Consider the following 18,726-nt stretch of genomic DNA (forward strand, 5'->3'; position numbering starts at 1 on the left):
CTTGTAATGTAGAACAAGGCCAGCAGCGCGGGTTCAATTCCCATACTAACCTCCTTGAACAGGCGCCTGAAAGTGGCGACTAGGGGCTTTTCACAGTAACTTCATTGAAACCTACTTGTGACAATAAGGGATTATTATTATTATTAACTGGGAAGTATTTCCATTGCATTTGAAACTGTCTACTACTACTAATATCTTACTTTGGAAATTGTGAAAATGACTTTCAGCCATTCAAATGAGGGTCATATCCAATTTATTTTTTCAACTTAATTTGTGTCCAGATTTTTGCAAAGAAGTCCCTAGGTAGCAACATTTAGTATGCAATAGTTAACTGCCTGTATTAAAAATACAAAAATGTGATTCAACACCAGCCAGGACACTTCCATTTCACCATCTCTCATACTTTCTATGTGAATTCAAATTCAAATGCTTAGGAGATACAGTCCCTGTTTTCATCATTAAGTCACCCTATGGGCTCTGAAGTATTGGTTCCAATGCAATCTACTCTGTCATAGAATTTGCAGTGCAGAAGAAGGCCATTCGGCCCATCGAGTCTGCACCAGCCCTTGGAAAGAGCACCCTACTTAGGCCCACACCTCCACCCTATCCCCCGTAACCCAGTAACATTTTTTGGACACAAAGGGCAATTTATCATAGATTATCATAGAATTTACAGTGCAGGAGGAGGCCATTCGGCCCATTGAGTCTGCACCGGCTCTTCGAAAGAGCACCCTACCCAAGGTCCACACCTCCACCCTATCCCCATAACCCAGTAAACCCACCCAACACTAAGGGCAATTTTGGACACTAAGGGCAATTTATCATGGCCAATCCACTGAACCTGCACATCTTTGGACTGTGGAAGGAAACCGGAGCACCCGGAGGAAACCCACGCAGGCACGGGGAGAACGTGCAAACTCCACACAGACAGTCACCCAAGCCGGGAATCGAACCTGGGACTCTGGAGCTATCAAGCAACAGTGCTAGCCACTGTGCTACCGTGCCTCCCATTCTGCTGCGCCTCTGACCTTTGTGACTAGGGGCTTTTCACAGGAACTTCATTGCAGTGTTAATGTAAGCCTACTTGTGACAATAAAGATTATTATTATTATTAAAGTGTTCGTTGTAAGATTTCACATGTATTCTATACTTACAATTATACAAGCATAAGTTGGCCAAAGTGTTTTTTTTTAACTCCTCTCCTCACATTAACCATTTCAACTCTTAAAACAATTACCAGTTAATCAAACTCGTGATTCTCCAAAGTAAATATCATTGCTTTGATTATAAATGCATGGGACAATTGGAGATAAATTCCCTTCTGTCGGTGCCAGTCTTGCAAGTGAGAGGCACAAACCATAGCAGGATAGCACTTTTGGAACATAGCTAGGATTGACTGCAGAGAACAAGCCAAGATTGAAAAAGAGACATGTTGCTGGTTAGATTCTCTTGTTCAACTCAGGATGAAAAAGTATTTAGAGAGAACATTTCCTCATTAGATTAAATAGGGAGGAGAGGATTTATGCTCTGAAGGAGCAGAAGACTGTTCAACCAAATAAACGCACTTGTTCCACATTTCTCTATGGTCCAACTGGAGTCAGTGTGTGTAAAAAGCAATATCTAGTAACATTGTAGAGTAATGAAGAAATAAATTGGATAAGCCAGTGCATTTATCAATCCGCTGAGTGATATGGTCTTGGAGTATTTCTCCCTCGAACGTTAGTCTCTTCACCATTCTTTTCCAAGATTGGCACACATGGAAACAGAATTGGAATTTATTTACATAGAACAAATATTAAGAACAGAAGAAAACAGAACAAAATGTTATCCTTCCCATCAGTCCCATGCTCTCATTAGATTAACTCTCAGTATTCTTGCTCACCTATTTTTTTTATAACTCTGACCAATATAATAATAATGATCTTTATTATTGTCACAAGTAGGCTTACATTAACACTGCAATGAAGTTACTGTGAAAATCCCCTAGTCACCACACTACCGCGCCTGTTCGGGTACACTGAGGGAGAATTAAGAATGTCTAAATTACCTAACAGCACGTCTTTTCAGGACTTGTGGGAGGAAACCGGAGCACCCGGAGGAAACCCACGCAGACACAGGCGGCTGGGGGACCAGAGAATCCAGCCCTAGGAATTCTAATTCCTTTCTAACTGCAGCGTTGATTGTGTAAATTAATTAATGTTTTCACTCGTCATAGAATAATTATCGAAATCTTATTTTGCTTGTGTAGAACTTCTAATTATACCCGATAAATTTGTTATCTTGCTATTTTTAAGGAAGTTATCTTCTGTCACCTCCTGAACACATTCATCCATGGTTGGGTTATATTCCACAGGAATTGCCGGCTTCTATTTTTTTTTGCCCATTGTCTCAACTGTGATTGCAGACATTCATAGATCCTATCATCTGTCAACAATTCAGGCATCCAATCACAATAGCCTTAGAAAGTAAAGGAAATTAAGAAATGTTATGCTCTTCACAATGGAAAATTGCAACTCTGAGTAAAATATTATCCGGTATATGCTTCCTGTGTAAAGTCGCCTCTTGGGTCCCTTGACATCTCTTCATATCTGAAATGTAAAAAAAAACAAATTAGAGCCCTTTGAATCTCTCCTCTTTGAATCTTTTCCTCTTTGCACTCATTTCATGAATTTGAAGGGGGGGGGGGCAGTTTTCCTCTAAGTAACAAAATCACAGATCTATTTTCAAAAATGTGCTAGCCATTTTGTTACATCCAACACAATGGAAGCTTTTACTCACAGTGACCACAACGGATGGATTATCATCTGAAGAGAACATCTATGTGTAGCTACAGAGAAAGGGCTAAGGGTGGGACTAGTTAAATTGCTTTGGCAGAAAGCTGGCACAGACATGACTAGCTGAATGACCTTCTTCTGTGCTGTGACCATTCTATGATTCTATTACATTAATCACTTCAGAGAACAGGATATTTCAAAAATGAACTGATTCTTATACTGCGTAAGAACAATCAAGTTCTATTTAAACTTTGAAACTCTACGATCTTTCCTCAGCCTGTTAATATGAAGATTGTTGCCTTTAACAAACTTCATTCTGCAGACACTCTCAGCACTGAGATATGGATACGCATTAATCCTTAACTCTACAGGAATCAATTCAATGTAATTTCTGGATGTGTATTACATTGAAGATTTTGCCTGGTTTCTTTTGTTGACAATAGCAAGTTATTAAGTCTATGCAGCAACCAAACATATTTCCCACCCACATCAAAGTACTGTATTGAAAGGTCACCTCAGTGCCAATAATTGCTAGAATTACTTTGAACAGCTTTTTCTCCATTTACACTTTCATCTTCTGTTGTTCAGTATTTTTTTCTTCACCAACCATCTTTTGTCCTATTTGATGAATCACAGAATCCCTAGAGTGAAGAAGGAGGTAATTTGGCCCACTGAGTCTACACCAACCTTCTGAAAGAGCACCCTACTTAGTCCCAAACCCCACACTATCCCCATAACTCCACCTAGGGCCAATTTAGTATAGCCAACCTACCTAACCTGCACATCTGCCAAGTCTTTCTACTTCTGTACTTTAGGTGACCACTTGAAAAAGCAAAGGGATGAGCAATCATTGTTTTTTTCCTCTCTTCCCAGATTTAGTCGGGAGGTGGGGTAGTGGTATTGTGACTGGACTAGTAAACCAGAGACCTAGAGTACTGCTCTAGGGGACCCAGGTTCCAATCCCGCCACTGCGGATGGTGACATTTGCATTCAATAAAAATCTGGAATTAAAAATCTAATGATGACCATGAAACCATTGTCGATTGTCATAAAAATCCACCTGGTTCACTAATTAAATTTAGGGAAGGAAATCTGCCCTCCTTACCTGGTCTGGCCTACACGTGACTCCAGACCCACAACAATGTGGTGGACTCTTAACTGACCCCTCAAGGGCAATTAGGGATGGGCAATAAATGCTGGCACAGCCTGCAATGCGCACATCACATGATCAAATTTTAAGAAAGGTTTTGACTTTGTCCCAACCAATCCAGTTCTGATTGGGAATTTACCCAAGGGTAAAAGCCCACGTCCTCCCATTCTGTTGTAGCATGATGGAATATAAACCCAAGTGTACTCAACGTGCTGCCTTAACATTAATTTCAGCATTACCATTTAACAAGAACTCCCTCTAATTGCATGCATACACCAGGTCATTGAATGAATAACTGTCCCTTTGTCAAGGATCAGTAAAGAAACAAAGATATCTTTGAAAGGATGTAATCCTGTGGTAATTGCAAAATAAATGGAAATAACTTATTCAAAATATAACTTGCTTGGAAATTTCAATTGTAAGATGAATTGAAGACAGAAATTACAACCTTTATTCGTCACATGAGAGGTCATAATTTTTTCCTTTCATTTTCCACTTAGGCGTTGGCTCAGATACAAAACAGCAGTGCTCATATACTATTCATTTTGATACTGCCCAACTCACTTCACCACAATAACAAGTGCCTCCATATCTAATGTATCATAATACCACATAAACCCATGTGCAATCAATGGGCAGCCTGAACATCCATTTCAGCACTATCATTGATCAGAAACACCTTTAATCACACATATGCACCAGACCATTGAATTAATTAGGGCGAGTTTCCACTTGGGCAATGCCAACACAGAACCTCACCCACCTGAAGCATCGATATAGAAATTGTATTCTCCTTGTTCATGATTTTCTGCCATTGAATTTAACAAGTCGCAAATCACAGACTCGCATGAGAAATCTCCCAATTTACATTTTTAGCAATGGTGATTCTGCGCCAGTTGCAAACACCTCCAAATGGGGCCTAATTATTTAAGCCCCTTGGAGCATCCAACCTCCATCTAACACACATAAATATACAGACCCTCTAATTGTCATTAAGTTCTCTTTAACTGCAACAAATTGCCAACTTAACAGGTAACAAAAACCAACAGCAGCTTCAGAAAAGTTGACCTGGCCCTAAAATACTGATGATTCCCATTGGCCCTGGAACACAGGCTTTGCAATTGAAGTTTTAGTTCTGCACCATGGAACAGGGATTCTGTTGTGTGAGGTGGGGTGGGAATTGATGAGGTATGGAATGTATCTTCATCCAGGTGCGACAATTCAACTTTTGACACATGAACGCATCTTTGACCCTGGAGGCCCCACAGGAATTCTACAGGTCACTCTTGAGAAAGCCAGGGAAAACAAAGTAAATTTCTAATAGGTCAACTGGATCATCATGTACCCAAATGTTACTACATCAGTCATTCTACACATCCAAATTCACATCTTCCACTTGTTCAAAATGACAGTCTACCAGTTCACGCAGACACTGTGCCCAAACGGTCTTCCTACACTTAAAAAAACTCAAACACTGCTAGATTATTCTAGAATCCACCTCATGGTCCTCAATTCCAGCTCCTCTTCTTATCCGACTTAGTTAAACTGGTAATACATTAACCCCACAAGTAGAAGAAGTCTTCAAAAGATACAAGATAAATATTGACTGTAGATTAAGCTAAAACTGATATATTGTTTGCCATAGGGTATAGAGGCCTACATCTTGATGCAATACACACTTCATCAATAATTTTTGTAACCCACAAGACTGAAACCTACAGCCTTCTATGAGAACAATATAAATACATGGCAATATGTACTAAACTAACATGATGTTTAAGAAGTGCACTTTTTCTTGGTTAAAATTGAAGCCCATTTTCTGGTCTACAACCCGATTTAATCCAGGAATAGCACATAGACTTCCTGGGCTTCATCAAAACACGACTCCCTCTTACTGTGACTGTTTTGCCCATCGATATGTTGCACCCTTACTGCAGAAAATGTTTCGAGAGATTGTGTGGCACTTCTTCTCCAGGTTTCACGTTGGGCTATCCCGAAAGTCCTACATCCTTTTTCATCCCAGCTATCCTCGTATTTGTGTTTCAAGCACCCACCCCTCCAGTAATCCTTAGCTTCTCAAACATGCCTTCCTCCATGAGACCTGTTGCCTCAGTTGCTCGCCAATCCAGATGATGATTTTGTAGTTTCCATTGGTCGATCCAACCTCTTCATATCTTTGCTACTTCTTTCAGGAGTACTGATGTTGCCTCACTTATAAACATTGTATTCTTGGGCAGCAGGGTGGCGCAGTGGGTTAGCCCTGCTGCCTCCCGGCGCCGAGGTCCTAGGTTCGATCCCGGCTCTGGGTCACTGTCCGTGTGGAGTTTGCACATTCTCCCCGTGCTTGCATGGGTTTCGTCCCCACAACCCAAAGATGTGCAGGCGAGGTGGATTGGCCATGCTAAATTGCCCCTTAATTGGAAAAAATGAATTGGGTACTCTAAATTTTAAAAAAACATTGCACTCTTTAACCACTCAACTTTTTTCAAACTTCTATTGGACTTCTAATCTTTGTTTGTTTACAAAAGTCTTTCACTCTCAAATTTAAATGTGACAATTGAGTTAGCATGAGACCAGAGATGTAAAACTTTGAAATTCCAGATAATAGACCCCTAGTTTGTGACAGTTTTCCTCCTAATTTAACCTTCAAAGGTCAGTTATCATTCTGGTATACCTATTGTTAGAAAAACAAAGACAGTTTTAAGGGATTTATATTTGTATTGGTAAACATTTCAAATAAGGTATAGTTTTAAGTGTATTTGATTTAATATTTCTGTGCCTGGAAAGGTAAAACCTATAGTTAGAATCATGCTGGACAAATCATGTTTGTATGTGTGGAGGTTGGTTAAGTTCCAACTGTGTTTCTATTGTTCTTAGAGAGCTACAGTTTGAAGAGTAAATAAATATGCCAGCAGAGGTATGTGATGTTGCTCAGCAACTGGGGCCTTGTAAAGTAGGCTTTTAAGTTTGAGGTTTAGCTGAACTAGTGTTATAACCTGCCTGCTTACCATTGGCTGGGGACTAATGACAATCCCACAATCCTGTGGGAGTATGAGCTTCCCCAATGAGGGGGGCGGAGAAACCATTCGCAAACTCCAAGTATAAATAAAGCTGGCCAGTTTAGGAACCAGCAGGAAGCAGTGTGCAGCAAAGGAAGTTGCTACTGCTGTTATATATATATGTTATTGCAAATAAATGTTATTACTTTGTATCCTTAAAACTCGTGCTGAATTCTTCATGGCCCTCACAAAACTGGCGACGAGGGTTAAAGTGAATAGCTGTCTACACTGCTGAAGCCACCTCCCTGCTGGATTTTTGTTGGATACAGGTTGGAAGTTGTTTTCGATTATACCATGCCTCTGTACGGACGTTTGGATGTTTTTGATGCTGCGCTGGAAAGCTGGAACCAGTACACACAACGGATGCGTTACTATTTCCGGGCAAACAATATCACCGAAAACGAGCGGCAGGTGGTCATATTGCTCACCGCCTGCGGCCCGCATACGTTTGGGGTGATTAGGAGCCTTACGTACCCAGCTGCATTGGACACCAAAATGTTTGATGACCTTGTGAATATAGTGGGGCAACATTTTAACCCAACCCCGTCCACGATAGTCCAGCGTTACCGGTTTAATACCGCTGAGAGGACCCCTGGAGAATCCCTTGCCGATTTTCTATCCAGGCTACGCAGGATTGCGGAGTACTGTGACTATGGTGAGACCTTGTCAGAAACGTTACCATTTGGTTTGCGGTATTAACAATGCGGCCACCCAGAGAAAGTTGTTAGCTGAGCCAACATTGACTTTTCAACAGGCCATTCAAATAATATTGTCCCGAGAGAGCGCAGAACGAGGAGTGCAGGAGCTACAGGGAATGGAAGTGCATGCCTTGGGGCGCAACCCCTTCCGTCCGAAAACGTCCCCCCGCACTCCTGCGGTACCTTGGGCGAGGCAACGCCCGGACCAACGCCAGTGGCCGTCGGACATTCCTCCCTGAAGGGAGCCTTCCCCAGAACCAATGGATGAGGAGCCATGTCCGTGTCAGACCTGTAGGCGCCGACCCCGTCGCGGACGGTGGTCCTGGGGCGCCGTCGTTCCGACCGAAACTGGGACCAGCCCAGGGGCCGTAACAGGGACCAGCCCAGGGGCCATACCTTCCATATGGATGAACCTGTGGCGACTACTCCTGAGGACGTGGAGACGAAGGACGACTGCCTGCAGCTGCATTGTGTGGCAGCTCCCCGTGTGGCCCCCATTAAGGTGACAGTACGGGTCAATGGCCACCCGCTTGAGATGGAGTTGGACACTGGCGCAGCGGTCTCCGTGATCACCCAGAGGACATTCGACCGCATCAAGCAGGGTATACAGATCCTTACATTAACCGACTCACAGGCCAGGTTGGCCACCTACACGGGGGAACCACTGGACATTGCAGGAACTACAATGACCCCTGTTGTCTCTGGACGCCAGGAGGGGCGTTTCCCACTGATCGTGGTGCGCGGCCATGGGCCCAGCCTGTTGGGTCGGGACTGGTTGCGCCATTTGCGGTTGCAATGGCAGCACATCCTCCAAACAGTTTCTGAAGGGTTGACTGAGGTGGTAGGACGATACCCAGATGTATTCCAGCCTGGTTTGGGGAAAATAAAAGGGGCCGTAGCCCGTATCCAAGTCGAACCAGGAGCCACGCCGCGCTATTTCCGGGCGCGCCTGGTGCCTTACGCCTTGCTCGAGAAGGTAGAAGGGGAGCTCACTCATTTGGAGAGTTTGGGTATTATCAGGCCCGTCCGTTTTGCTGACTGGGCAGCACCAATTGTACCTGTAATGAAGCCAGATGCCACAGTTCGCTTGTGTGGCGACTATAAACTTACAGTGAATACGGCTTCCCGACTCGACCGATATCCAATGCCTCGCATAGAGGATCTCTACGTGAAGCTTGCAGGTGCACTCTCGTTCACAAAATTAGATATGAGTCACGCCTACCTGCAGTTGGAGCTGGACCCTGCCTCCCGACCATATGTAACGATAAATACACACCGGGGCCTGTATGAATATACACAGTTGCCCTTTGGAGTATCCTCTGCCTGCGCAATTTTGAAATGTGTTATGGAGGGCATTTTGAGAGGTTTACCACGTGTTGCTGTCTACTTAGATGACGTTTTGATTACAGGGATGTCGGAGCAGGAACATTTGAAAAATCTGGAGACTGTCCTTAGACGCTTTTCGGAGGCTGGAGTCCGTTTACGTCGCACAAAGTGCGTATTTCAGGCAAAGAAAGTAGTCTACCTAGGTTATCGGGTGGACCGCGAAGGTTTGCACCCCGTCGCAGAGAAGGTGCGTGCGATTCAACAGGCCCCTGCCCTGACTGACACTTCGCACCTTCGTTCTTTTCTCGGTCTCGTAAACTATTACGGGAAGTTCCGCCCCAATCTGGCAACTACGCTGGCCCCATTGCACCTTCTGCTAAAGAAAAATCACACCTGGGTTTGGGGTCAGCCGCAAGAAACCGCTTTCCGGCGGATAAAGCAACAATTATCGTCATCTGGGTTACTAACCCACTATGATCCTGGAAAGCCTTTGCTCGTCACATGTGATGCATCCCCGTATGGTATTGGGGCCGTCCTGTCCCGCAAGATGGAAAACGGGGCTGAGCGACTGATAGCTTTCGCCTCCTGCACATTGACTGCAGCGGAGATAAAGTACGCGCAGATCAAGAAGGAGGGCCTTGCAGTGGTTTTTGCGGTGAAACGCTTCCACCAGTCGTGTATGGCCACCATTTCACTATCGTGACTGATCATAAGCCTCTGCTGGGACTTTTCAGAGAGGATAAGCCAATACCGCCCATTGCTTTCGCACGGATCCAGCGCTGGGCTTTGTTGCTTGCTGCATACGAGTATTCTCTGGAGCACAAACCAGGAACGCAGATAGCAAATGCCGACGCACTGAGCCGATTGCCTTTATCGACTGGCCCCATGTCGACCCCCACGACCGGTGAGGTGGTTGCAACCCTAAATTTTATGGACACCTTGCCTGTCACGGCATCACAGATCCGTGAGTGGACCCAGACGGAGCCAGTCCTGTCAAAGGTTCGGCACATAGTCCTGTATGGTGGGCAGCATAGACAGCTCCCAGGTGAGATGCGGGCATTTTCCTCCAAGCTGTCAGAATTCAGCGTGGAAGACGGCATCCTCTTGTGGGGGACGTGTGTGATTGTCCCGGAAAAAGGCCATGAGCTGATACTAACAGACTTGCACAATGGGCACCAAGGTGTGACCAAAATGAAAATGTTGGCCCGGAGTTATGTCTGGTGGCCAGGCCTCGACACCGACATTGAGAAAGTGGCCCAAAACTGCTCCATTTGCCAGGAGCATCAGAAGCTTCCGCCGGCCGCGCCCCTACATCACTGAGAATGGCCAGGGCGGCCCTGGGCATGCTTGCATGCAGATTTCGCAGGCCCTTTTCAAGGATCCATGTTCCTTCTATTAATTGACGCCCAGTCTAAATGGCTAGAGGCGCATAAGATGCAGGGGACAACGTCCTGCGCAACAATTGAAAAGATGCGTTTGACTTTTAGTACGCATGGCCTCCCCGAGGTGCTGGTCACGGATAACGGCACTCCATTCACATGTGAGAAGTTTGCGAGGTTCACGAAGATGAACAGCATACGCCATATCCGCACTGCCCCTGACCACCCGGCTTCAAATGGGTTGGCAGAGCGCGCAGTGCAGACATTCAAAAGAGGCCTAAAGAAGCAGTCTTCCGGATCAATGGACACGAGACTGGCTCGCTTTTTGTTTGCGTATAGGACCACCCCGCCATGCGGTGACTGGGGCAGCTCCCGCAGAACTCCTAATGGGCCGGAGACTTCGCACCCGCCTTAGTATGGTTTTCCCGGACATTGGCGCAAAAGTACGCCGCACACAAGAACGGCAGGGACAGGGATTTTCTCGGCATCGGCCGATTTGGCAGTTTGCGCCCGGTGACCCAGTGTTCGTTCGGAATTTTGCTGGTGGTGCCCAGTGGGTTCCTGGCGTAATCTTTCACCAAACGGGCCCTATATCTTACCAGGTGCAAGCCCAGGGTCGTCTCCAGCACAAACAGGTAGACCACGTTTGGTCCAGAAGAGTATCCCCTCAAAAGATTCCCCGCCCCGGAGCTCATTTCTACAGCCGCAGAGACCAGAGACAAGGGAAGGTAGTCCTCACAATCTTCCACTGGTGCCTCACTCGAAGCCTGCGCAGGTCGTTACAGAACCGAATGGAGATAGAGACGCTGACATGATGGAGGCAGCAGACTCTGACTTCGAGATGGAGACACAGGATGCATCAGAGGGGGAATCCTCGGGTCCACGGGCCGTGGATGTACAACCGTTGCGCCGTTCATCACGGAAGAGCCGGTCTCCGTCTCGTTACACGCCGCCTGATCCAGCGCCGCGTGCAAATGGTGTCCGGCCTGCGGCAAAACGAGTCTGACGCCCTCCTTCGCCAGGGTCTTCGGTGGATTCCATGGACTTTGGGGGGGGAGGGATGTTATAACCTGCCTGCTTACCATTGGCTGGGGACTAATGACAATCCCACAATCCTGTGGGAGTATGAGATTCCCCAATGAGGGGGGGGCGGAGAAGCATTAGTAAACTCCAAGTATAAATAAAGCTGGCCAGTTTAGGAACCAGCAGGAAGGAGTGTGCAGCAAGGGAAGTTGCTGCTGCTGTTATATATATATATATATGTTATTGTAAATAAATGTTATTACTTTGTATCCTTAAAACTCATGCTGGATTCGTCGTGGCCCTCACAAAAACTAGTTTTAAAATTTTTCCAACGAACGGACAATTTAATCTGCAATTCTTTGGACACCAATTTCAGCATGGCCAATCGGCCTAACTTGTGCTTCTTTGGACTGTGGGAGGAAACCAGAGCACCCAAAGGAAATCCATGCAGACAGGGGGAGAACGTGCAGACTCCACACAGATAGTCACCCAAGGCCGGAATTGAACTTGGATCCCTGGTGCTGTGAGGCAACAGTGCTAACCACTGTGCCACCATGCCAATGTGCCACCCTGCAACATGAAACAACAGTCACCTTCTTGTCACTTCAAGCAGAGTGACACAGAGGGACATCATGGACATAATGGAAGCAGCTAGCGGAAGTTAAGGAAAAGGTGTTCTTAATGCAAAGAAAGGGCAGAAGAATACCAGAAAGACAGGCAAAAACGGTATGGTTATACCATGCAGTAACAAATTGTGATTGGGAGTGTGGGTGGAGCTGTCTTTGACCCATGTTATTCTCCACTCTGCTCACACTTTAATTTAACATTTCAACCTTAAACACGTTTCTAACCAGACCTGTAGTTTTAGTGCAGAGTCAGATCCCATGGTATATTCCATTGTTACCTCACCACACTGTTGTTATAAAGGATATCATTTGGATCAGGATGTGATGTGACAATTTTAAAAATCAATTCATCAGGACCATGTTACAAATGGTTTGGCTCTCAGTCATGTAAGTGTATAAAATTGGGGAGTCGGCAGTGGTTCATTTATAAATTTCACCGATAATATATTAATTAAATTGTTCGCTGGAAAAGCTATACCCTTCAGTATCAAGATTATGTTAAATATTTGTTCAATCATATTCCAATTATTATTTAATATAACTGTCAATCCTTAATTTAGGATTTAAATCTTTCCCAATCACTGAATAATCTCCAGCTCCATAAAACATATTTCAGCCTCCAATGCAATATTCTGTAGCATCAGCAGATGCAGCTTTTCTGGTCACAATCTCCTCGTCAAGGTGATTTATGAAGATTATGAATAGCAAAGATATCAGGACTTATCCCTGTGAGAGCTCAATAGCCTCTGTTCCCAAACCTGAATCATGCCCATTTATAACCACCCACTGCTTGCTATTTTCAAACCTGTGAATAATCGTTCTGGTTTATAAACATTCATGAGGTGTTTAGGATATGCTTTCTTTTGCAGCAATTGGCCTCTATTTGCATTGGTCACCCACAGCTAAGACCTAGTAAAAAATATTGAACCTTACAAAGGGGCTTGCTGGCAATACATTTGCTAGTGGAAGTTAGGTCGCAGCACCTGCTGATTTAGTGAAGTTCAACTTATTAATTCAAATTGACCTGTGTTTTGGTCTCACTATTTTTGTGGTGGATGACTTGGAGAAGCATCTAAAGAAAATGAAATTCGACTTCCGGTTGCGGCTATGCCTAGGTAGATCGCACGTTCGGCAGCTCCCGCCGGCAACGGACTTTTGGGCTCTTTAGAGGGGCCCCAACGGAAATTGTTCGACGGCTTCCAGTGTGGGAAGGTGACAGCAAGGTCCCCCCGACAGTATATGGATTGGACCAGGAGTGGAGCGGCTAAAAAAGTAGTGATCCTGGTGCAGCGGAAAGTGCGAGGGAGGAAAAGCAAGATGGCGGCGGGTGGAGACCAGCGTGGGCGCAGTGGTCGCAGGAGCAGCAGGAGTTTCTTAAACACTGCTTTGAGGAGCTGAGGACAGAAATGCTGGCGTCAATGAAGGCAGCGATTGAGAAGCTTGTGGAGACCCAGAAGGCCCAAGGGGCGGCGATCCGGGAGGTGCGGCAAAAAGCCTCGGAGAACGAGGGCGAGATCTTGGGCCTGGCAGTGAAAGTGGAGGCGCACGAGGCGCTGCACAAGAGGTGGGCGGAAAAATTTGAGGATCTGGAGAATAAGTCGAGGAGGAAGAATCTTTGGATTCTGGGTCTCCCTGAAGGAGTGGAGGGGCACGATGCCGGGGCATATATGAGCACGATGCTCAATTTGCTGATGGGCGCGGGAGCTTTCCCGAGGCCCCTGGAGCTGGATGGGGCTCATCGGGCCCTGGCAAGGAGACCCAAAGCCAACGAGTCGCCAGGGGCTGTAGTGGTGAGGTTCCACCGCTTTGTGAACAGAGAGTGTGTCCTGAGATGGGCCAAAAAAGAGCGGAGCAGCAGGTGGGAGAACACGGAGATCCGAATTTACCAGGACTGGAGTGCGGAGGTGGCTAAGAAGAGGGCTGGTTTTAACCGGGCTAAGGCGGTGCTCCATCGGAAGGGGGTGAAGTTCGGGATGCTGCAGCCAGCGCGATTGTGGGTCACGTTCCAAGATCGGCACCACTATTTTGAAACGCCTGATGAGGCATAGAACTTTACCCAGACTGAAAAGTTGGACTCAAACTACGGGTTTGTCTTGGGGGGATGTTTACTGTGTTTACTGCGTTTGGGGAATGTTCCTTTTGTTTTGGTGCTGGGTGGGGATGGGTGAATGGATTTGATGTGGGGGCTGTGGGAGAGTGTGGACGTCAGTGTTGGAGGGGCAGGACCCTGTGGAGGAAGAGGGGGGGTGGAGGCCCGGGGATGGGGAGTTGGGGTAAGGCCGCAAAAAGGAGATGCGCGAGAGGGGGCGGGGCCGGCTCAGGAAAACACGGGCTTTTTCCCGCATTAGGGAAGGATGGGGCGGGCCGGGGGGGGGGGGGGGGGGGGGGGGGGGGAAGAGCGGTGCTGGAGAGGAGCGCACACTGACTGCCAAGGAGTGGGGGGATTCTCACACTGGGAGGTCGATGGAATGGCGGGGGAGGCCGGGGTCAGCAGGACTCAGCTGATGTACGGGAGTGTAATGGGGCGAGCAAAATGGCTAGGTGAGGATCTAGTGGGGTGGGGGACTGGGTTGCTGCTGCATTGGCCAAAGGGGAGCTGGAAGCAGGAGAGGTAGTCGGGGCGGGAGTCTGCCGCCTGGGTGACTGGAGGGTGCGGGAGGCGCGGGCACGTGGCTGGCCTAGAAAAGGAGGTGGCTAGTCGGCAGGAGGGTGGTGGGGGCGAGTAGCCCCCCGATCCGGCTGATAACTTGGAATGTGAGGGGCCTGAACGGGCTGGTCAAGAGGGCCCGGGTGTTCGTGCACTTAAAGGGACCGAAGGTAGACGTGGTTATGCTCCAGGAGACACATCTGAAGGTGGCAGATCAGGTTAGGCTGAGAAAGGGATGGGTCGGGCAGGTCTTTCATTCAGGGCTGGATGCTAAGAACAGAGGGGTTGCGATACTGGTGGGGAAGCGGGTGTCGTTCGAGGCGATGGATATTGTAGTGGATAATGGAGGTTGATATGTGATGGTGAGTGGTAGGTTGCAGGGGGTGCAGGTGGATACGTACATGCCCCGAATTGGGATGATGCCGGATTTATGAAACGCATGCTGGGTCGGATTCCGGATTTTGGGGTAGGAAGCTTAATAATGGGGGGGAGGGACTTCAACACGGTGCTGGACCCAGCACTGGACCGTTCTAGGTCCAGAATGGGTAAAAAGCCAGCTGCGGCCAAGGTGCTCAGGGGGTTTATGGACCAGATGGGGGGAATGGATCCATGGAGGTTTGTCAGGCCGCTGGCCAGGGAATTTTCCTTCTTTTCCCACGTCCATAGAGTCTACTCCTGGATAGACTTTTTCATTTTGAGTAGGGCGCTAATCCCGAAAGTGGAGGGAACGGAATATTCGGCCATAGCCATCTCGGACCACGCCCCGCATTGGGTGGAGCTGGAGTTGGAGGAGGAGAGGGACCAGCGCCCGCTGTGGTGCCTCGATGTGGGACTGTTGGCAGATGAGGGGGCGTGCGGGCGGGTGCGGGGGTGTATTGAAAGATACTTGGAGGCAAACGACAATGGAGAGGTGCAGGTGGGGGTAGTCTGGGAGGCGTTGAAGGCGGTGGTCAGGGGAGAGCTAATCTCCATTAGGGCCCACAGGGAGAAGAGAGAGGGGGGGAGAGGGAGAGGTTGGTGGGGGAGGTGTTAAGGGTGGATAGGAGGTATGCAGAGGCCCCCGAGGAGGGGCTACTTCGGGAGCGACGGAACCTCCAGACGGAATTCGACCTGTTGACCACGGGGAAAGCAGAGACACAGTGGAGGAAAGCGTAGGGGGCGGCGTATGAGTATGGGGAGAAGGCGAGTCGGATGCTGGCACATCAGCTTCGTAAGAGGGAGGCAGCGAGGGAGATTGGTGGAGTCAAGGATAGAGGGGGGAATACGGTGCAGAGTGCGGTGAGAATAAACAAGGTATTTAGGGACTTCTATGGGGATCTGTACAGATCTGAGCCCCCAGCGGGGGAGGAGGGGATGTGACAATTCCTGGATCAGCTGAGGTTCCCGAGGGTGGAGGAGGAGCAGGTGGCTGGTTTGGGGGTGCCGATTGGGCTGGAGGAGCTGGTTAAAGGATTGGGGGAGCACGCAGGCGGGGAAGGCCCCGGGGCCGGATGGTTTCCCGGTTGAATTTTACAGGAAATACGTGGACCTGCTGTGCCCGTTGCTAGTGAGGACTTTTAATAAGGCGAGGGAGGGGGGGACCTTGCCCCCAACAATGTCCAGGGCGCTGATCTCTTTGATCTTGTAGCGGGACAAGGATCCATTGCAATGTGGGTCGTCTCGACCGATCTCGCTCCTCAATGTTGACGCTAAGTTGCTGGCGAAGGTGCTGGCTACGAGAATTGAGGACTGTGTCCCGGGGGTGATTCATGAGGACCAGACGGGATTTGCGAAGGGTAGGCAGCTAAATACAAATGTGCGGAGGCTCCTCAATGTGATTATGATGCCCTCGGTGGAGGGGGAAGCGGAGGTAGTGGCAGCTATGGACGCGGAGAAGGCCTTTGATCGGGTGGAGTGGGAGTATCTTTAGAAAGTGTTGCGGAGGTTTGGGTTGGGGGAGGAGTTCATCAGTTGGGTCAGGCTGCTATATAGAGCCCCGGTTGTTAAGTAATGGGTTAAGAGACATTGCAATTAGTTGTCTCATTTATGTTACGTATCCATTAATTGACACTGATATGTAAAGGGGCTTCAGGTGGCCTCTGTCAGGTGGTGTGTTGTTAAGAGTTTTGAGCAGAGGCTGTGGAAGTGAAATAAATGGTGTTTGTGAAAATGAACAAGGACTTTAGACTCTTCATTTCACAGCAACTAAAACGTCTAACAATGGTAGCAGAGGATGGTTGCTGTGCAAATGTGAAGGTTTGAAAGATACAATTTTTCCTGATCAAACCAAGGAGTGAGTGAGAAGGAAAAAAAAAAGATACATGGCTGAAGCCAGGATAAAGATGGCTGGATATGACTATCCCCCCTTATTTTCTGAAAGGGAATTGTACGACATGGAGAAGTGCAGTAGTTATGTGGACTAAAGTAACTGCTTTGGGAAAGAGAAAACAAGGTATGGCATTGGCTCTTTCTCTACCATATGGCAGTAAAATCCGAAACAAAGTGCTTTCTGAGCTGGAATTGGAAGGGTTAGACTCAGAAGAAATTCTGGAGACTTTGTTACATTATATGGATAAGATTTATAAGAAAGATGACTTGTTAAGTGCGTACGAAGCATGGTCGGATTTTGATAAGTACCGGAAAATGGAGGATATCTCCATGGAAGACTATATAATGGAATTTGGCCGACTATATAAAAGGCTGCAGAAACACAATCTGGGATTTCCACAGTCTATGTTGGCCTTTAAATTACTTGACTGTGGTAGAGTGAGCAACATGGATAGGCTCCTGGTTTTGACAGGAGTTCAGTTTACTGATAAGGATACCTTATTCGAACATGATGACAAAAGCTTTACAAAAGTTTCTGGGAAAACATTCGATTCTGATGGCTCTGATGACCCAAATAGGTCAGCCTGCAATAAGGCAGAATATGGAAGATACACTAATAACAGGATGGCAAAATCGTATGGCTATGAACAGGGCTCAAGACTATAGACGGAGACCGAGACAAGGAAACTATGAGACAGAAACCCAGTTAGAACCTACAATAGGAAGATGAACCCCAGAAATGCATGGGGCATGATAAATCGATGTTTTCGATATGACTCTCAATACCATTATGCTTTCAACTGTCCAACTCGTTATGATAGAGTGTTTGAAGCGACACATGACACGGAAGAGTCAGAAGAGGAAAAAGATAGTGACCAGAAAGAAGGCATTGTCCTATTGACAAGCGGTTTTACGCCGGTAATGAGGGTGTTGGTTGCAGAATCCTTCAACTCTGCTGTATTGGACAGTGGCTGCAAATCTACTGTGTGTGGAATTGACTGGTCAAAATGTTACCTGGACTCTTTGAATGCTGAAAATCGTAACAAGGTTAAGGAATTTGAAAGTTCCACAAGTTTCAGGTTTGGGGATGATAATACTCTGAAGTCGCTGAAAAGAGTGGTGATCCCTTGCAATATTGCCGGAGTGAATCATTTAATTAGCACAGATGTTGTATCAAGTGAGATACCTTTGCTTCTGAGCAGACCATCGATGAAGAAAGCACACATGAAACTGGATATGGAACAGGATAAGGCAACAGTTTTTGGAAAGACGGTGGACTTACAATTTACACAGTCGGGACACTATTGTATTCCATTACTGACAAATAATTTTTCAAGTAAAGTGGTTAAGGATGTGTTAATGGCAGTTGAAAATGGGACTTTAGCTGATAAAAAGCTTATGGTATTGAAACTGCATCGGCAATTTGCACATCCGTCTCGGAGGCTGAAAAATTTATTAAAGGATGCAGGGGTAAGGGATGACAACTATACTAAACTGATAGAACAGGTTAGTGACCGCTGTGAAGTTTGTAGGAAGTACAGAAGGACACCAGCACGACCGATAGTAACCCTACCTTTGGCCAAGGATTTTAACAACATTGTGGCCATGGACCTTAAGATCTGGGATAAAGCAAATAATATATTTATTTTGCATTTTGTAGATTTAGCAACCAGATTTAGTCACTCAACGATTGTACGAAGTAAAGAAAAGAGAGTAATTGTGGATCAAATCGTGGAA

General features: G+C 46.8%; 1 long non-coding RNA gene across 2 annotated transcripts in view; it reads right to left on the reverse strand.

Moving 5' to 3' along the window:
• Positions 1–755: 755 nt before the first annotated feature.
• Positions 756–18,726, reverse strand: part of LOC140394854 (uncharacterized) — a 106,679-nt gene continuing 88,708 nt past the window's right edge. Inside the window, exons 3-4 of one of the 2 annotated variants that reach the window (XR_011936043.1) lie at positions 2,313–2,588; positions 756–1,736 (exon numbers count right to left, since the gene is read on the reverse strand). This is a non-coding gene — a long non-coding RNA (uncharacterized lncRNA). Of the gene's footprint in view, positions 2,589–18,726 lie in introns of both variants that reach the window. The other variant, XR_011936042.1, reaches the window with a different exon arrangement.

This window comes from Scyliorhinus torazame, chromosome 18 (assembly GCF_047496885.1).
Source record: "Scyliorhinus torazame isolate Kashiwa2021f chromosome 18, sScyTor2.1, whole genome shotgun sequence".
NCBI lineage: Eukaryota > Metazoa > Chordata > Chondrichthyes > Carcharhiniformes > Scyliorhinidae > Scyliorhinus > Scyliorhinus torazame.